Below are 21,993 nucleotides of genomic sequence, written 5' to 3'. Positions count from 1 at the left end.
AAAAGATCTATTAGCTTTCCATAATCCTCATGGATGCTAGAGAGTTTTTAGATTTGATTGTGTCTTAATTTTAATCATTAACGTTTTGAATTACATTCTATGATCTATCATCAAGATGCAAGAGTTTTTAAATGATTATATTGCTTGTTCATATATGAATTTTCAATAATAGTTTGAACCAATTTCCCGTTAAATCATTAAAGGGTTTTGAATTCTTTCAGAAATATCAAAGATTTTAAATATTATCTTCAGCACTAATCTACTTATACTCACCATTTCTACAATTTTTTTGACAATTAGACAAACAAAAGTATATATTTAAATTTTCTAAACTATTTTTTTATTAAATTATTAATAAATTCAACTTTAAACTTCGACAATATGCTTTAATAGTTGTATTATGCTATGTGTATTTATTATATTTAAAGGTTACATTAATTTAGAGATAGCAAATGAGATAATGATATTGGACTAACTTATATCTAGTGTATGCATATCATTATCCGTGCTTAGAATGTGTGTGTGTGTGTGTGTGTGTGTGTGTGTGTGTATGTGTGTGTGTGTGTGTGTGTGTGTGTGTGTGTGTAAAATACGTTTCTTATACACAACCTTCAAATATTTCATTTCTTCTCATGTTGTTGTCTTCTTAACAATTCCTATTTCTCATTTTTGGTAACATAAATAAAGAAACAACACAATCTCCAAACAACGACAGAAGGACGTAAACATAAATAAGTTCCTTTCATAAAAGTTATAGTATTTGTAGACAACATATGATTAAAAAATAATTGTTAGATATTTGTAATTTGACTCAACAATTGATTATAATATCGAGATAAAATATAATATATGTATGAGAAACTCACTTTAAAATGAATGATTTCCATAATCTCTAGCAAGTCAATCACCATTTTTATTGAAATATCTTATCATTAGTTCTTACATATGAAAGGTTATTGTTGCAACCATTAGATGCAAATTGTCATTTAGTTTAACTAATGGTGTAATGAGCCCTTATTCTAGATATTCTATTTTGACATAGAACACATAAATTAAGTACAAATTTATCATATATATGCCATAGAATTAATCTCTATAACCTTAACATAATTTATCATATAAATTTAATGGAGTCTTTACTCATTTTAGATCACATGAATCTATCTTCTCTCTTATTTTGCTAATCCCAATAGAAGATAGTAGAATTACCACGACCAAGCACAAAAATAGTCTTCAAGTGGGCTCCCTGACACCCATAATAAGACCCTCCTGACATGTGGTTGAATTACTTTGTCAGTCCCCTCACGAACTCGCCATGTTTTGAAAATATTAGAAGAAAGTATTGAATCAATGTCATGGATCTAAGATAAATATTACATATTTTCTATCTCCCTAACATATATGATTGATTTGTGAATCTTGAATATATTGTTCTTTGATTACAATAATATTGAGTTATATTAAATCCCTAAATGTAGTGTAAAATGTGCTAAATATTGTATTGTGTGTTTGTTCATTACTATGCTATATATAAATTTTAGATAGATAGATAGATAGATATCTATATATGGATGGATAGATGGATAGATGGATGGATGGGTCGATGGATGGATGGATGGATTGATGGATGGATGGATGGGTGGATAGATGAATTAATAGATAGATTTGATAGATTGGATAGATGGATGGATGGATGGACGGATGGATGGATAGATGGATGGATGGATAGATGGATAGATCGATGGATGGATGGATAGATAGATGGATAGATAGATGGATGGATTGATAGATGGATAGATAGATGGATAGATAGATAGATGGATGGATGGATGGATGGATGGATGAATAGAGAGAGAGATTTTTTGATATAATTATTTATTAATATGATTGATTAATATTATATTAATTAATAACTTTGTTCATAATATACATAAGGAATTAATTATTGATTAACATATTTAATTAAGGAATTTATTATATATTTATATTCAAAGCAATAAAAAGTTTTTAGAAATTATATATGTATTCAAATGTATTTGTATTGTACAGACATCAATTATTGCTAATGATAGACCACCATTCCTAAATTTGCTTTTCCTCAAGCAACTCAAGATTTGGATGAGAAGTAATCTCTTTTCTCACCCATGTAGCATCCTCTTTTGGCAAACTTTTTTGTTCAACAAGTATTTAGAAATATTTATGTTCCTCAACCTTTTCTCTCACATATGAAGGATAACTTTAGGTTCCAATATGAGTTTTCCTCCGTCGTCTAGTGGTGGCAACTTGATACATGGACTGAGTTGTTTCCCAAGGGCATTCTAATTATGGATAAATGGCAGATATTTTGGATCCCACTAATTTCAAGCAATTCAATCTCAGAGGCCACTTCACCTATCCTCCTCAAGATCCTCTATGACCCATATAACCATGCCTTCATTTTTTTTGCTCCACTGACCATGATTGAAGATTTCTTGTATGGTTGTAATATCTAAAATACCAAATCCCCAATTTCAAATGTCTTTTCCACACTTTCAATCAGCATGTGTTTTATTTTGGTTTTGTGCATGGTAAAGGTTATCTTTGAGAGTACTCATAATATCAATACTATGTTGTGCAAAGTCCTTGGCTCCTAGTGCCTTACTATCTAAGGTGATCAAATTTTTGAATGTTGTGGCCTTGTATTTGTATAATGCCTTCACTGGACTCATCTCAATAGACATGCGATGAATGTTATTATATACAATAATTTCCCAGATGTAACCACTTGATCCACACACTTATCTAGCTTGTACGGTAATTTTTGAGGTATCCCTCCATCCATTTGTTGACAATTTTAGTTTTCTCATCTATTTGGGGGGTGGTAACTCACATTGCGTGCCAAGTTAGTTCCCACCAATCAGAAGAGTTCCTGCTAGAACAAGATAAGAAACTTGTTATATCTATCACTAATAATGTTCTTTGGCAACCCTTGTAATTTAAAAATCTCTTTAAGAATATCTTCACTATCTATGGTGCCTTATATTGTGGTGGATATTACAAATAAATGTGTGTATTTGATCAACCTATATAGTGTTGCAAAGATGCAATCTTTCTCTTGTACTTTAAGTAACCTAGTGATGAAATCCATCAAAATGATCTCCTATTTTTTGTTCAAAATGGGAAATGGTGCAATAGAGCTGTAGGGTGATTATGTCTTGCTCTTTTTATATGTCATACATTCTTGGAAATATTTCATAATATCCTTCTATAGGCCTTTCCACGAATATTTTTCCCTTATCTACTTTTAGTAAATTATAAAATCCTAGGTGTCCTAATAAAGGTTTGTCATGATACTCTTTCATAATTCTTCTTTTTGCCTTGGATTTTGATGTAAGGAATGTTCTTCCCTTATAGAAAATAAGTTCCTTAACTAGCTTAAATTTGTCACTAGGTATTTCCTCTCATTAGTCTGTGTTTCTTTAGCATATGTTGCAATAATATAATTTTCACAATCTCATTTGATGCTCATTATGGTGATTAGTAACATTGTTCAGATAAGGCATCTACTACCATAGTATTGGGACCCTTGATGTACTCAATTACAAAGTTGTAAGCCTACAGTTTGCTTACCCAATTCTGTCAATGATCATTGCGATCATTCTAACTCATAAAGATTATTAGGCTATGTTATCAGTCTTAATATTGAATTTTCCACATACCAACTATTGTCAAATTGTGGCTGAAGTATGTACAATAGATAATATCTCTTTATCATAAATAAAGTAAAATCACTTAGTCTCAATAAACTTATGGCTTTTGAAGGCAATGGGGTGCTTTTTTCTACATGAGTACTACACCAATTCTCTCACCTAAAGCATTACAAAGTAACTCAAAGGGTTGTGAGAAACTTTGAATAACCAAGACAAGGCATGAGCTCATTGCTAACTTTAGCTTCTTGAAGGCTTTTTATGTTGTTTACTCCATCTAAAAGTTCCCTTTCTAGTTAATTATATAAATGGAGCAACTACTTTGGAGAGTCCCTATACAAAATGTCTATAATAGCTAAATAACTACAAAAATCCTCTAACTTGTATTACAACTTTAGGTTTTGGCCACTCCTCCTTGATCTTTTCTTCAACCACACCTACTCTTGCATTTATCTTATCGCCTAGATAAATTAATTATTCTAAACCAAACTCACATTTTGAAGCTTCAACAAACAATGATTCAATTTCTAGGATACTCAAGATTTCTTCTTGATATGTTGAAGGTGCTCTTTCCAATCTTTCTATAAGTGAGGATGTCATCAAAGAATATCAATACAAAAGTTCCTTAGCTATTTTGAATGATATGATTCATAGATGTCTAGAAAGTGGTTCAGGTATTAACAAGGCTAAAGGGTAAGGCTAGGAATTAGAATTGCCCATAATGACATCTAAAAGTCATCTTAGACATATCTTTTTCCACCATCTTGATTTGATGATATCTTAATCACAAATCAATTTTAGGGAAATATTTGGCCCATGAAACTCATCAATGAGTTCACTCACTCTTGGAATCGAGTAGTGGTTCTTAATTAATTTTAATTCAAAATTGTGTAATCTATGCAAATCCTCATTGTTATGTCATTTTTGACAAGTAGTATGAGGCAAATGGGCTTGAACTAGGTTGGATGTTCCCTGTAACGCCCCACTAGGGAACCCAAAAGAAATTAACCTAAAGTTTCACTAAGTTTGTCAAACATTTTTTTTTTGAAAGATAATAATTAAACAACAATAGATATAATAGCGAAAGCATTAACTCACATACTAAACAACCATCATAAAACATATTACATCTCTTAGGGTTCCATGACGTTGAATCACATTTAAGTTTAATTATTACTAAATCCAACATATAACAACTCCACATCAAAGAATAATTACAAGTACAAATCCATTTAAATAATATACAATTACAAGATGCCACTTGGCAATAAACAGAATGCACAATCATCCACTGTACAAGTCACATGGTATAAGAGGGTGAAAGAATATACATAATAAAATAGATTACATCATCTCTTTAGATCCATGAAATAAAATATAATACAATAGGTATAACCATCCATCATAGTACACAAGAACATAATGAAAGGAAATGCAGAACAGGGAACTCCAATAACAACATTGAACTGTCAAATCTCAATGGTTAAAGTAAAAAGCACTACCACACGACCTTGTGGTAACCCAAAGAGGGTCCACTCCCACCATGCTGAGGAGATAGTCTCAAGTCCCAAACAAGATAACAGTCACAAAAGTCAAAATCAACATCTAAGTCAAAGAAAACCTAAAAGCAGTCTAACTCAAGGTACCAAGACACAAGTATCAACTAATCCCAAAGGCAATAAAGACACATAGGAAATCTACTATGAAATTGGGCAAGTGTCATCGCATGAGCCAACTCCAAGGTTACCCTGGCAGTCTTTTAATACTCCGGCCCCCTAGTGTCTCTATGTAGCATCACTATCCTTTCATGCAAAGAAGGCATACTAATGAAGCAATGTCGCAACCAAGCATCCTCTCTACTCCCATCCTAGCCTGTACTAGCACTCGAGGCATGGGCGAGGAAAAATAATGACTCTTGTTAATTCATTTTAAACCCATTTAATGAAATGTTATCACTTATTAAAATAACCTACAATGGGTTACCCACCAACCTCTCTAGGGCCTCGGCCTCCATTGCAAACCACTTCCCAATGTGACATACAAATAACCTACCCTAACCTCAAAAAAAGAAAAAGATCTCAAATGGCCATAAACCACATATCATTTCTTAAACAAGCAACTAGAAAACACTAAAATATTACTGATCATAATCACATATTTCACCAATACGATCATCTTAATAGGACTGATCCAAAATCAAGTACACATAAACCAAATCCATGTCATAACATGACATCACCAAAAATAAATCATTTAATCACCTCAATCCCATACAAACAACTAGGAAGTAATCAAGGATAACTGATCAAATACTCAAAGGTTATATCAGGAAAGACATACCATTCGCTTCAATTCAACACAAGAGAAATTGAAAGGCAATAACAAATATCTGATCAAACTCATCATAGCACACACATGACACATCACCATGGTTAGGTATAAAAGATCATGTACAAAACATCATCAGACATTACATAACAAAACTCCCAAGCCTCTGGCAATACAACCCAATTTGGTCAAAGCTAACTCAACCCTGAAACCCAACATTAGTAAATCACACATCGCATACAATACATACAAAAGTAACTTTGATAATTCATTACATTTTGAAAACATAATGGTTTAATTTCCACTTATAGGTTTTCAAGTTCTCTTTTTTGTTTTCAAACACAAAGATTCAATAACAACTAGGGTTTCAATTTCCATTTTTCTAGTTGCCAGATTCACTAAGGTTTTCAAGTTCACTAGAATCCTAGACGATTCAATTATTCATATAAAGTTGTTTAAACATAGTTTTTCTTAGGATTAAACCACAGACAAAAATAACAATTACATGCAAATATAAACAATATCAGGAAATAATAGATCACACAGAAGAGAACACAAGACACCAAGATTTAACGTGGTTCACACAAACCTTGGGCTACATCCACCAAACAACAAGTCCAATATTGTTACGATCTAGTGATTACAACCTGATTATAATTTGTAATCTCTTATAGCTCAATATCGTCGCAAGAAGCAATTTTCATAGTTCAATTCGTTATCAAAACTAATAGTCACCACGAACTAACAATTTTCATAGTTCAATTCATTATCAAAACATAAGACTCGATATACAATTAGGTTTTCAATTCTTGTCTTTTCAAAGTATTATACTTGTTAAGGTTTTTTAATAGTCAAAAGATATAATCAATCTCCCAAAATAATAGAAATCATTTCCATAAAGACATCATCAAGTAAAATCTGAGTTTACTTTAAAATAATTATTTTCCAAATTTCAATTATCAATTTACTTTTCAAATCCATCTTAATACTCATAAATCATTTTCATATCTAAAATAAATTGTCAGGTAAAATTAAAGTTTACCAAACAATCAATTTCCCAATATACAATTGTCCATTTACTTCACAAGCATATTGTAATAGTAAATAAATAATAATAATTATTTATTTAAAAATAATTCATATTAAATTATTAATAAAGCATTATTAATTTATTAATAAAGTAATAATTAATAATATAATAATATTTATAATATTTAATATTTAATAACACTATTTTAATAATTATTAATATTAAATATTATAAAATTAACTATATTAAAAATCACATATTTTAAAGATATTTAATAAAAATAAAAATTTAAAAAAAAACACGTATCATGCACTTTTATAGCCCGTAGGCTTGAGGGATGTCGTGGCAGCCCTACTACTGCCATCAACAGTACCTGCTACATCAACAGCAAGCCTACCGTAGGCGGCCACATTGCCGCTAGTGTACAGAGAAAGGATGGAGGTGGGTGGGGTGGAATGGTGGCCCCTGCCCACTAAAACATTTTGTTTTTTTTTTAAACAAATCAAAACAAGCCCACTGTGTCTGTACGAAAGTCGTAGGATCATGATACGTTTTCATTTTTTTAATAAAATTTGTTTTATATTAGAACAAATAAAATAACAATGCCCTCCCAACAATTTTGCAAATTTTGATATAATATATGTTTTTTTTTCGTTAAACCAAAATTACATAATAGATCTGCTAGGAAAATTAAGAACAACCAAATGAATTTGTATATTAAATTATGATTTCTTTTCCAAATCTTATCAGAACCAAAATACAAATCTTGACTTATAAAACAAGGTTTTCTAATTTCCAATTCATATAGAGACATTTCTAAAACAAAGAATGATAGTTCACATACAAGGGTTATAATCTAATTAATTCGTACAAGGACGTATTCAAGAACAAAGAAAAAAAAATAAACACAAGGGTTTCAACCAAAACTAAAATTTTGAAAAACAAATTTATCCAGACACGAAGAAGACAAGAATTTGAAGAACGGAAATCTATTGCACAAATTAACCACAACATTCTACCTGAATCTGATGCTAATTTGACAATGCACGAAGGACACAAGTATTTCCCGTTCTTTCTAAAAACCCCCTTCTCTGAAATTGCTCCTCTAAAATCCTGGTTCTTACAAATGAACTCTCAATCTGATAAAGAATTCTCCCCTAAATTTAGGGCTTCGATTGTGCAATCATGCGAGAAGACTCATTGATCTTTATTTATTATTATATTTTAATATTCATGCACAACCTTTTTGCCATTTAATTAAAATATCTTTGTTAAATAATTTGCTTTCTCTTTTTATTTAGTTTATTATATTTTAATTTCATGCATAAGCTTTATGCAATTTTAATTAAGATAAACTTTATTAAATTTATATATTCTCTCTCTAGTTAATTACAAGACATTTTAATAATATATTTATTAATTCAACTAATAATATTATTTAAATTTTATTATTGAAATGAAACTCCTAAATAATTATTATTAAATTAAATAAATATAATTATGCCAAAATTAGAACTTTAATAAAATCTTTAAATTTAATTCTTTTATTTAATTAATTGAAAAATTAATTAAATATTGAATTTTCTTTATAAAAAATCCATTAAATTAAATCATTAAGTTATCTTTTAATAAGATTTAATTACAACTAAAAATCATCACACACCCACAAAACTGAATACGGAAACCCATCATACAAAAGATAAAACTAAATCAACTGCAAGGTCAAAGTCACGAATTCACATCACTTGATGAATTTGGAAAGGTGAAAGTAACTCAGATACTTGTCCTATTTTCTAGGACAATTGGCTTAGGTTAGGATTTGGAATCAATAGTTATCTCCCCTCTTATATCATTGAGATACTCCAATAGGGTACACTCATCCTAGCAATTCAAGGAAGTCGATACCCGATACCTGCAATCTACATAAAATTCATGCATGTACATACTCACATATTCTAAACTAAATAGGCAATGTCAGGGAGTGGTACATCGTGTAGATCTTGACTAGCAGGTGACTACGACTCCCTTCCTCAACCACATTAGTAATGTCAATCATAAAGTAAAACAAACAAGTTCACCATACACATGCAAGTATGGGGTAAGTAACCATAGAACTACATATAAATAATCCATCTAACCAATCATCATGAGATAACTGAAATCACTAACTAAACATACATATATCATCATTGAAAGGATAAACATAAACACATGAAATAACTGAACAACTCATCACATAAATCAACTGAGTATGAAATGACATATAATCAAATCTAGTATCCAAGTACCAATAATCATAAAACACAATAAAAAAACAAGCCCATAAGAATATGACAATACGACTAGAAAGTCAACTAGGGGTAGGCATTACATTCCCTGTCCCTAAGATTCATTTTATTATTTTTTAATCTCATCTTTATATTTTTGAGGGTGTTTATAAGGGGTAGCAATTACTGGTTTCACCCCCATTCAAACTCTATGATGTGTTTGAGTCCTCTTTTGGGTAGTAAACCTAGTGCAATGACATAAAATACCTTTTAAACCATGTCGAAAGACAACCTGTATTATAAACCCATGTACCATTTCAAAATTAAAGGTGCTCCTAATTTAATTCTAGGTCAAAGGGTCAACCCATGGCTAGTTCAGAATTTCTACTTGAGTTGTTTCTCGAACCCTAACCCTAATTCAAACTTAGGGGTGGCACAAAGTATAAAATAGTAAATTTTCCCTAAAATAAGGTTATTCTTCATGTTTCCAAGGTTGATACTTTGCAAAACTTTGGTTAGGTAAAATACAATGGAGCTAGATACCTACGAATATTTTAGGACAATTATAATGAGTATCTTTTGCATAATTCCTCAATTGGAAGTGGTCACACATGTTGATAATCTCTCAAATCTTACAGAGTATTTGCGACAGTTGATGGCAGACAAGTTGAGCATGAGGCCATAGTAATAGAGGCCGCATGTATGATAGGAGGTAGTAGCATTTGTATATTATTTGATTCAAGAGCTATATATTCTATTATATCTCCATAAGGGGTGGAGTGTTGCGGGTTGGTGGCAATTAGGCAAGATGTTAGTTGGGAGGTAGAGTTAGCTCATGATCTAGGGTGTTAGTTAGGAACTTGGTTAGAGATTGTTCGATCTAGATTGGGGATACAATCACTTGCACCGATCTTCGTATCACTCCCTTGGGTTCTTATGATGTATTTCTTAGCATGGATTGGTTATGTGCCCATAACACCAAGGCATATTGTAGGAAGAAGATGGTGGAGTGTGTTGATGACCATGGTTCACCTATAGTTATTTCAAGGTATCCGAGGCCAATATCCCTCTACATGATCTTTTCTATGCAACTTAAGCAGTGTATGCAAAAGGGGTGTCAGTTGTATACAATCACCATTAGTGACACAGAGGAGGGGGAGGAGGTTGAGCCACATCTTGAGGACCATCCAATATTATAGGAGTTTTCATATGTATTTCCTTTAGCATTACCTAGGTTTTCTGATTTCCACATTGAGCTTGTTCTAGGAGCCTAGTTAGTATCTAAAGCACCTTATGGGATGACTGCTCATGAACTCAATGAACTCGAGATTTAGTTAGAGGAAATCTTGGAGAAAGGGCACATTCATCCTAGTATTTCACCATGGTGCACTTTTCTCTTCTTCATTAAGAAGAAGGATGGATCTTTGGGGTTGTGCATACGGATAGCTAAATAAGTTAATTGTTAAGAACCACTATCCCTTGCCCAGGATTGATGACTTGTTTGACTAGCTTTAGGGTGCTTGAGTGTTTTTAAAGATTGATCTTAAGTCTAGGTACCATCAACTAAGGATTGTGGATAGTGACATCTACAAGATTGCTTTCCGCATGAGATATGGGAACTATGAATTTATAGTGACTCCAAGGTAAGTTTTATTGTTTAAAGAACCAAGATGGTTGTCCCATCACCCAATTTCATAGGTCAACTCTTGGTGGACTTTTGGAGGGTAAAATATAACTCTAGAGAGTAGTTTAGGGAAAAAATGACTTGTCCCATGGTTATACTATGGGTTAGGGGGTATTTCTAGGCTAAGTGAGCTTCCCAAAATATAATGACGACCCTTCAAAAGTACCTTGAAAGATAGTGACGAATTTTGGGGTAAAAAAATAATATATTTTTACCAAACTTAAGAAATTTACCCCTATGAGGAGGAGACAAGGGTGGAAGAAAAAAACTCATGAGATCTTCCATCATGATGGGTGGTAGGTGAGAATGGTGGAGAGTCTTCTTAGAGGAGTTTTGGAGGAGATTGTAGGCTAAGACTCACTCTCCAATTCTAGAAACAACTAGTAAAGTTAGAATTTTTTTTGGATTCATGAGAGTTTGGCTAAGGCAAGAGAGGAAGCTTAGGAAGGACTGAGAGAAAGCTTGGGTAGAAGGGAGCTTAGAACAACCATTGTGCAAGCTTAGAAGTGAGGTTAGCACCCCTATCTTGTATGCACTATATGTCATGGTGAAATATTGGAATTATGCTCTTATGTTGTGTTGCATATTCTTTTGTGATACTGCAAATTTTTGTATTGTGGATGTGTTTGTGGTGTTCTTGAATTGTGTAGTGTTTATGGTGTTCATGTGAGTTCTTGAGATTTTTTTTTTGGTTTTACTAAATCTATATGGGAGTTCAAGGTGAGCCTCACTCTTGGAAGGGAAGAGAACATTGTTGGTGAAGGGTATGGGGAATGAATTTGGATAAAGATTCTCTCCTTGAGAAGGAGAGGGATAACATAAGGGTGTTATGGGCCACATATGCCACATTTTGCTTGGGGGCCATAAATGGACATGAATGAAAGTTTGATGCTATGAGAAGGTTTATGTGAAAGCCTTGTAAAGGCATGTTTTTGTTTTATTGCATTGTGGTTCTCCCCATGTGTCCATTTCCACCTCCACCCTATTATTTGGATCAATGGTGATAGTATGTGCAAGCCTTTGGTTGGGAGTAATTTGAGTTTTTGTGCTATTTAGGTGTTGTATACTTGTTGTACAGTATGTGTGTGTGGATATAAATGATGTGTTTCCCCAGTTGGATAAGGTTCTCCTAGCTGAGGGGTGGCCTTGGAAAAGGCCTATGGCTAGGAAGTGAGCTTCCATGGAAAAGGTTATTTTGTTGTAGGTTACTTGTGGAGTTTCTAAGCTAAAAGTGAAGATGTGTTGCTTTGGTATTTTCCCCTTGTACAAGATTGTAATTATTGTTTTAGAAAAGTGTGGGAGAGCCTTCCATTTGGATGTAATCTTCTTATTCATGTTATGAGTTAAAGAATTCAATAGGTTAAAATTACAACTTGAAGAGAAATGTATATGTACTAGTTGCTAGTATTTCCTTTTTACTAGGACATGCACTCATTTTGGGGAAAGATTATTTGGGTTTTTCATTTGTATGTGTCAAATTTTGTAGACATGTTTTACAAGCACAACTCAATGGTAACCATCCATGTTAAATGTGGTAGCATTCATTTTGAATGCTTCCACATTTTGCATGCATGTTAACAATTGGGCAAACATATTTGCAAAGTATGGAAGTATTCACACAACATTCACTATTGTGTGAATGCTTCCACATTCTGCATAAACTTTTACTAGTACAAATTTTTGGCAAACATGCCAACAAATTTTAGAAGCATTCACATGGTATTGAGCTAAATTTTTTAAAAATAAACTGAATTAACATTTAATATATTATTTTTATTTATACTAATAGACCCAAACAAGTAGCATACATGTAGATTAGAACAAATTTAAGTAGACTTGCTAAAACAAATTGTGTATACGTTAGGTGGAAGAAGATACTCATTGTGGAAATATTATGACCATATTCCTAGAACTAAAGGTACAAGTGGAACCACCATGATCAAATGTAAACTTTGTCCAAAGGAATGACAAGCCACTTATACAAGGGCGAAAGCTCATTTCCTTTACACACTCGAAAAAGTTGATGACCCTTGTAAAAATGAGGTAGGATGTCTTGAGGTTGTGAATGATCAAGAATGAGTTAATGGAAAAGTATAAAATGTTATCTCCTCTTATGCTTCAATGACAAGGAAAACTTTTGCAACTTCTTCTTAGAATAAAAGACAATAGAGGAAGATGTATCTTTAGGTGGAGACATAGCAACACAACTTTCTTATAAGAGACCACACATTGGTAGCTTAAACCCCACTGAAATATTTTTTTTATGTGCAAGGTCGAAAAGTACATCATGCAACAACCACACACTTCTTTTATGTAAATGAAATACCATTTAATGTTTTTTTTTCACCTTTCTTTGAAGAGATGGTCCAAGCTATCAATAATGAACCAACAAGATATAAGCCACCTAGGTTTGAAAAGCTCTGCGCTACTCTAATAGATAATGAAAATAATTAATTAGAGCAACAAACAACACCATTGAAAAGAGTGTGGGCTACAAAAGGTTGTAGTGTTGTGATGGATGTGTGGACAAATATTAGAATTCATCCCCAATTCAATGTCATGGTAGCCATGTAGCAAAGGGCCTAATTTTTTGAAGACAATTGACTATACAAGGAAAGAAAAGAATGTCAATTTTATTCACAACTAGTTATATGACAATATTAAGGAGATGAGAGCATCATATGTGGTACATATTATTACTTATGTTACTCCAATTTGTAAAACAACAAGTTTCATGTTGTGAAAAAATATAGGCATATTTTATGGACACCATGTTGTGTACACTCATTGAATAATGTGCTAAAAAAATATTGGCAAATTCTAAAAGATTTCATATCTCATTAAAAAAAAAAGAAAAAAAATACGAATGCTCATCTATATCCATCACCATATGCAAGCAAATCATCGAAAATTTGACAAAGTTGAACTTTTGAAACTTGATGATTAATGATTTTCATATTACTTTGTTGTTGACCACCTTTGTGATGTCAAAGTATCTTTGTGCTCCATCGTGGTTAATGATGCATGGGCAACTTGTAGACAATCTACATTAGTTACTATAGTTGAGATGAGATATTTGGTTCTTGATAATTGTCTTTAGGTTGATGTTAGATTTTTTGTAGAGTTTATTAGGTTCATTTGTGAGATGATAAAATTTGTAGACTCAAACATTCCATGTTTGGAGGAGATTTATGAGGAAATAGATTTCATATGTAAGAATCAAGATAAAATAATCTAGAGATCATTCTATATATCCTTTGGTAGAAGAAAATCTATAGGGAAGATCGAATAAATTAAACACACCCCTTCATTGTGTTGCATATGTATAATCCTAAATGGAATAATACAAAAGAGACCAATACGAGGGCTCCATATATATGAGGAAAGAGAGGTAATTAATGTATTTTTGGCTAGAGTAAAAAAAAATTATGATTGAGGTGAGGTGGCTTCAATTATGAGGAGTCAATGAAACCCGTTTTCACATGGACATGGTGATTTTACTTTAGTGAAATATTTATATGATATGAAATAAACTACTTATCTTATAGAATAGTGTGGAATCATGAAGGTGAAACCCCTCGAGTCCCAATCATCTGCAATAAAATTTCTCTCACAAGTAGTTAGCTCTTCAACTAGCAAGAGGAAGTGGAGTACTTATGATTTTATTCATTCATTGAAAGGAACTTATTAGAGTCAAAGAAAGTATTGAACCTGGAGTACATTCATAGCTCACTTTTTCTTCTCTCCCATGTTGATCCTAGATGCATGGAGGGTCCTTCACCAAAATGGTAACAAATTGCACTTCATAGAGAAATTGCAATCATGGTGGAAGAATTGATTGAACTAGATGACCTTAATGAATTACCCCCAATTGTACTACAATCAAAGGAGCCTAAGTTGGAGAGTAATGATTATCTTGAAAAAATCGAGATGGATGATTAGAACATTCTAGAGTAGATGATACTATATAGATTTCTAATTTATTTCACTAATATTTTACCCACTCGCTTCAATCATTGTAATGTGTTCTTAATCATCAAGACAAGAATCTTACACTCAAAAGAAAAAGTCAAAAGAAACAGTCAACAGCCAAAACTCTAATTTGCACCAATCATTGCATTTATTTTAGATCTTGCATCAATAAAACTCAAAACCCTAGCATTTACACTCAATTTACCACATTAGCATTCATCTATTGTTTTGTCTCAAGATACCCAACAACATATTTACCAATTTTGATTCCATTTTGAAAACCAAAAGCAAGGTTAGTTGATACAGCCAAAGTAGTTGTTCAGGTCCATCTCCCCTTCAAATGTACTAGATTCACCAACACAAGCACCAATTTTTGAAGCAATTATTATCAACTAGACACATTTTTTTGCATATGAAGTTTGGTGTCTCTCCTAGCTTTTAAAATAACAAGACACGAGCAATGTGTAAGGAGAAAATTGGTGCACTTCTAAACCCTTGCATATGAAGCTACATAATATGTTGTAGAGCCAATTTTTGTATTTGTACATACTAACTTATGCAAATTAGATGTTCACAATTGTTATCATTTAAGGTTGCACTTCCATGATTGGGTCCATCAATGTGGTTTTTATCTAGGCCTTTTTGTTAGGAAAGGTGTCTCAAACTTTCTCCTAATGTTTTGATTAAGTAAAACAGGTTTTAACGGGTGCTTGAAACCCCATAGTAAACAAAATAAAACTGAATTAAAGTCCAGAGCATAAAGCAAAACAGTAAAAAGCTATAGGCCATGGAAGGCCACAAGAACCAATCTTAAGAAAAAAAACAACCTCTAAAGGAGCAGGCAAACACAACAAATAAAAAAACTAGGGGAAAAATAGAAAAGCTAGGAGAACAAATCAAGGCACCATTTCTTTGACCACCTCTATTGTCTCAAGCTCCAACTTTTACATGTCCTAATGTTAATATTATGAAAAGAAAATGATTTTCAAGCCACAACATAGAGAAGGCTAATTTTTTGAACTATAGAAATCATGATTTATAAAATGAATATTCTTGGTTTCTTAGCATAGGTTTCTTAATGCTTTGAGACTTAACTTTTTTTAAAAGAGAATCTAAAATGGCCTCTTAGGTCAAAGTTATAGTCATTAAAAGTTGGGCTTCCCACATTGAAAATATAGAAGCATTTAGGACACAATAGAAATATGAGAGGTTTTTACATTTGCTGACCATCTTATGACATGTCATAAGACATTTGAATGGAAATAATGGAGCCGCCATAGAGCATCCAAGTTAGTGAGCGAGTATGAAGAACTTATGATAAGTGGAAGACATATCATTTTTAGTCCATGAACTCATATTGGGATTTGGGTTCCACGTTAAGGGTGGTTTTATTTCATGGATTTCTAATTGTTATTTGATGGTTTTATGTATAACTTGTCCTATTTATTGGATACTTGAGATGGAGTTTTATAATAATTCTCATGCTATAAAATACTCTTAATTTTTGTTATTTATACTTTAAAGACATCAAATGTAGAAGTATATACATTTGATAATAGAATATATCAACACGAACACTACAATCTTCTATAATTTTTTAAATGAGGGCTCTTGCTTATGCTCCCATTCATGCATCTTTGGTCCTCGTGGCACTTGTAATTTCTCACATAGTCCTTGTGATTTCTCCAACACTTTTGGTTTTATCTTTTTCTCAATCTTGTACTTCTATTCCCATGCTTGATCCTCATGTAGTGGGTAAATATATAAATAAAGCCTCCAATCTTCATCTATCATTGGGCCTCTTGCTAGTATGAAAGATTATTCTCACCTATTGGTGATGCCTCACCTATTAGATCTCGCGTGCTTGGTTTTGAGGCTACAACTTACATTGGTCTTGTGCATGTTTTTGTCTTTGTTGTGGTGGATGTCCTAAGGGTCTCTTTTGGTGTTGAGATTATTGTTTGTATAAGCATAAGGCTATCTCCCAGTGTCCAGTTATTTTACAATGACTCAATAGTTCACTGAAGCTATTATCTCTAGTCTCAATCATCCTCAACAAGTGAACCAACCTCTCTTGTGTCAATTATTTTCCCATGGTATATGTAGTTTGTGGTGCAATGTTATTGATGATTAGAATTTCTACTACTGAAGATATTAGGCCTACCATTTCTCCAAGCTTTGGCCTACTCTTTTAGACTTGCACAATTAGTTTTTGGCTTCTCAGAAGCTTATTGTGATTGGTAAGATTGAGCTCATTCCTTGTGCTTATGGCTTATTTATTGCACCCTTTACCTCCTTTGAGGATTATAATTTGGTACATAGTCTACTTTTGGCCTCCAAACAACATTCTCTATCCATTAAACCTTGATCTCCTTATTCCTCTCACCAAACCACTATATGTGCATTTGGTTTGGGTTAACTTATTACAACCTCAACAAACCAACCAATCAAAAATCAATTGGTTGGTTTGTTAAGGTTGATCATTCCACTTGTCATATGGGCTCATCCACCTTTTCTCACATTTGGTAGACGATTACTTTATTATGGCTATCAAAAGAACCACAAACAAGTTGAAAATAATATTTCTCATGAGCCCAAACTAGGTGTGGAATTTGACGGTCACTATTACCTGCCATGCATATTCCTTTATGACAATTTGGTCATGTTAATGCCTTTCATTTTACATTTGAAGATAAATATTGATTTTTTTTCTTGAATAATTTAATATTTAATGAATATAATTTAAGTATAACTAAGTAATATTTACAAAAAACTCATATCTTGAAGTTTCTAAATTTATATGTTTTATTTAAAATAATATAAAATTATAGAAAATAAATATATTTTAACATATATATCGATTTAAGAAAGTTCTAAGTTTATATTTTCCATGCTAATATTTTGAATTAATAAAACAAGTTTATATAATATATTTTAAAAATATTGCATATAATAAATTTTGATATTCATTAATAAATATTAGTAACATATTGATGGTTTTATAAAAAAATTAACTTATCAATCAATATGATCTAACAATTTTTTGACCATCAAATTCAAGGCTCGGCCCAAACTATGTTGTCTTGGATACATGATTTCTTTATATGAATATTTTATGTGATTGGATTGAAATATCATTAAGATTTACCCGAAATTGGTAATGCTTCCAGAGTTGAATTTCAAATCAAATAAGGAAAGATACCAATGTATATTTCGAAATGAACAAAACTAATTTGTAGCTATCTAATTGGCTAAAAGCATTTGACCTCTTATACAAGTTTTTTGGGAGGTACTATAAAAATATGAAATTTGAGACATTTCTATCGATTAATAATTTACCCAATACTTTAAGATATAATTGAATTTATGTACTTCAAATTTCAACTATCTATTATAATTCTTAAAATATCATAATAATAATTGAATTAATATATTTAATACTTATTATAAGTAGGACTTTAGTTATAAAATTAAAACTATAATTAATTGGCCACTAAGTTGCACTTGCTTCTTTAAGTGCATTTTTTCATGTATACTAAATATATTATTTTTCATGAACCATGAGGCTAAAAATAGCATATGGGAGAGGAAGACAACTTAAGCAGACTTAAGTAGCACCGTTCGTTTCTTGTGTAGGATGATGATGAGCCCACCCAATTGCTCAATGTACTCTTCGTTGAATAGGTTATGCCAAGAATTGTCACATATAGTATTCACAAATTTATCTCTGTTGTCCTTATAGACCTCACATAGGGGAGAGGACCTAGTGCTTGAGCGCATTCTAATAGTTGTTAACTTAATACCCATACTCGTTGATTTAATATCCAGCATTTTTGACAAGATTGTACCAATGGATGTGACTTTAAAGTTGTTTTTTTTAATGATGATTACCCATAAGTGAATGAAAAGTGTCCCTTTTCCCAAGAAACAACCAATAGTGTGATGCCACGTCAGCTGCACAAGTATGGGGGTCTCCAATGCACTATGATTGGTCTCACTTTTTTTTGGGGCTGTTTTGGACACTTTGACAAAAAGCATGCTGATGTGGCTCTGAAATCTTAGTTATAAGCAAGGGACTTGCCAAATAAGCTACTATCAAAAAATGAGAGTGATTTGAAATTTCCACATAAAATTTTGAGAAGCGTGAAGTTAGGGTGCACAACTAGTAGGTCTTCTCCCCTATATGATCTCCTTGCGAGCACCAGAGAAATTTGGAGACAAGGAGTTCCAATCTTGTCCCAGTCCAACCAAAAAATATTGCATGGTATGATCGGGATTATTATCAATTTACAACGGGAAAAGATTTTTACTTCGGAATGATTAGCTGTACTCCAAATTGCTTTGCTCATAAGATTTCGATTAACATACAATGTCATCTACAGCCCATCTCAGAGGACTGTGCAGAGAGGGTCGCTTGAAAGATGCGTTACACATTCTGTTTACTGTAAATAACACTTGTGTAGACTCTTCTACATATATTCATCTATTACAGGCTTGCATTGACAAGAAAGCCCTTGCAGAGGGCAAGCAAATACATTCTCACATCAACGACGGGGGATCTTTATTTGCCAGAAACACATACTTACAGAATGCGATTATCAACATGTACGATAAGTGTGGAAGTTTAGTGAATGCTCGGAACGTTTTTGAATTCATGAGCGAACCTGACGTCTTCTCTTGGAATGTTATAATTTCAGCTTATAGAAAGCATGGGTTTCCTGGAGAGGCATTAACCCTGTTTTACCAAATGCAGAGAACAGCTGTCCAGCCTGATCACTTCACCTTCTCCGCAATTCTCCCTGTATGTTCCTGTATGGGTTCTCTAAAACATGGTTTGCAGATCCACGGAAAATTACTTAGATGTGAATTTCAATCTAATGTTGTCGTGATGAGTACCCTGATGGATATGTATGCGAAATGTGGAAGCATGCACAATGCGCGCGAAGTGTTTGAAAAAATGCCTCAAAGAGATGTGGTAGCGTGGAATGCGATTATTGCTGGATATGAGCTGCACGGACTTGTTGAAAATGCCTTGATGATTTTTAAGAAAATGCTGTTGATCGGCGTAGAGCCGAACTCTGCAACCTTTGCCAGCATCCTTCCAGTTTGTGCGAAAATGGGGAATTTGAAACTGGCAATGGAGACGCACCAGCTAATCATAAAAAGTGGGTTTTTAAGGGATGCTGTAGTTGTGACTTCCCTGATTGATACGTATGCAAAATGTGGAAACATAGAGAAGGCTCACAAATTGTTCGACGATATGCCTGAACGAGATTTAGTTTCATGGACTGCAATTATAGCAGGACATGTACATATTGGGCTTGTTGATAAAGCCTTGGATATTTTCAAGCAAATGCAATCAGCAGGTGTAAAACCAGACACATCTACATTTGTTAGCATTCTCCCGGCTTGTGGAAAAGTTGGAGCTTTAGAACATGGGACGGAAATCCACCAAAAAGTTCTTGAAAGCGGTTTTTTGTCTGATATCATTGTGACTGCTCTTGTGGACATGTATGGAAAGTGTGGGAGTATACAAAAGGCATTTTACTTGTTTGAGAAAATACAAAATCCAAGTGTAATCTCGTGGAACTCGATTATTGCAGGGTATGCAATGCATGGCTATAGCAAGGATTCTTTTAACCTCCTCGAGCAAATGAAACAGTCTAGCAGTAAGCCTGATCAAGTAAGCTTTGTTTGTGTTCTATTTGCCTGCAGTCATGCAGGTTTAGTCGAGCATGGGTGTAAATACTTTAATCAAATGAGCAACTCTTATGGCATCATGCCCACTCTGGATCATTATGTCTGTATTGTTGACCTTCTTGGCCGTGCTGGCTATCTTGAGGAAACCCTAAACTTTATTATCAAAATGCCAATAACACCTGGTGTGGTTGTGTGGAAGTGTCTGCTTGGGGTCTGTAGATTACATAAGAATATCTGTCTGGGAGGATTTGTGTCTACACTTCTTTTTGAGACGGACCCTAAAAATCCCGAAGCTTATGTTCTTATGTCAAACATCTATGCAGAAGCAGACATGTGGGGTCATGCTCAAAACGTAAGAAAATTGATGAAAGAAAGAGGAATTAAAAAGAAACCTGGAAGTAGTTGGATTGAAGTCCATAAAATGGTACATGCTTTTTGTGTTGGAGACAAGTCACACCCCCAAACAGATGAGATTTATGCAATGTTGGAGAAATTGTCTTTGGAGATGAAGGCAGCAGGGTATATTCCAGATACAAAATCTGTGCTAAATGATGTCGAGAAAGAGGAGAAGGAATTACTCATCTGCCACCATAGCGAGAAGTTAGCAATCGCATTTGGGTTGTTAAACACAGGCCCTGGAACAACTATTAGAGTTGTCAAGAATCTTAGAGTATGTGTTGACTGCCACACTACAACCAAGTTTATGTCCAAGATTGTCTCAAGAGAAATTGTTGTGAGAGATGCGAACCGCTTCCATCACTTCAAAAATGGACGATGTTCTTGTGGAGATTATTGGTGATGCTATGAAGCAAGACGCAAACACATCTTGGACTTGCAGTCGTAAGAAGCAATACAATTTTGTTTTCAGTTTCTGAAAATTTATTTTTATGGATAGTCAAGAGTGCTAGACCTTGCTTTCAATTGGCGAAATGATACCGAAAGCATACATTACTTCTTATGGGGAATTTGAGAAAAAACTATTGTGTCGGCAGTAAATGGAAAGAGATTCCTATCATGGATATTGGGTTGGGAGACTTCAAAGTTAAGGTCTTTGGCTCCAAAGTTTTCTGCTCTATTTGGAAGGCAAGTTCAGGCGAGGAACCTTATTTGCTCAAAAAATGTTGTAGATGGCGCCCCCGGCTTATTCTATTATGGACCATTCTCTTTGCTGGGGGATTTATCTTAATTCGAAGCCTTTGTTCTTATTCAATCTTGTTCAGCCAGGAAGTCGGCAGACTTGGGGGTTGTTTTGTGAGGGATATCCTTATCAACAACCGGATGGGTTCGTGGCAAGAAATTATGAATAAATTTGCTATTCCTTCCTCA

General features: G+C 33.3%; 1 pseudogene across 1 annotated transcript; it reads left to right on the top strand.

Moving 5' to 3' along the window:
- The first annotated feature begins 19,140 nt into the window (after window positions 1–19,140).
- LOC149555809 (pentatricopeptide repeat-containing protein At1g11290, chloroplastic pseudogene) lies at window positions 19,141–21,487 on the top strand (annotated as a pseudogene). Its single transcript, XR_016364572.1, has one exon. The product of XR_016364572.1 is annotated as a pentatricopeptide repeat-containing protein At1g11290, chloroplastic pseudogene (transcript).
- Window positions 21,488–21,993: the final 506 nt, after the last annotated feature.

Source organism: Cupressus sempervirens, chromosome 5 (genome assembly GCF_028749045.1).
Source record: "Cupressus sempervirens isolate cs-2001-9-10 chromosome 5, ASM2874904v1, whole genome shotgun sequence".
In the NCBI taxonomy this organism is placed as follows: Eukaryota; Viridiplantae; Streptophyta; class Pinopsida; order Cupressales; family Cupressaceae; genus Cupressus; species Cupressus sempervirens.
This window is presented reverse-complemented; position numbering and strand designations above follow the sequence as displayed.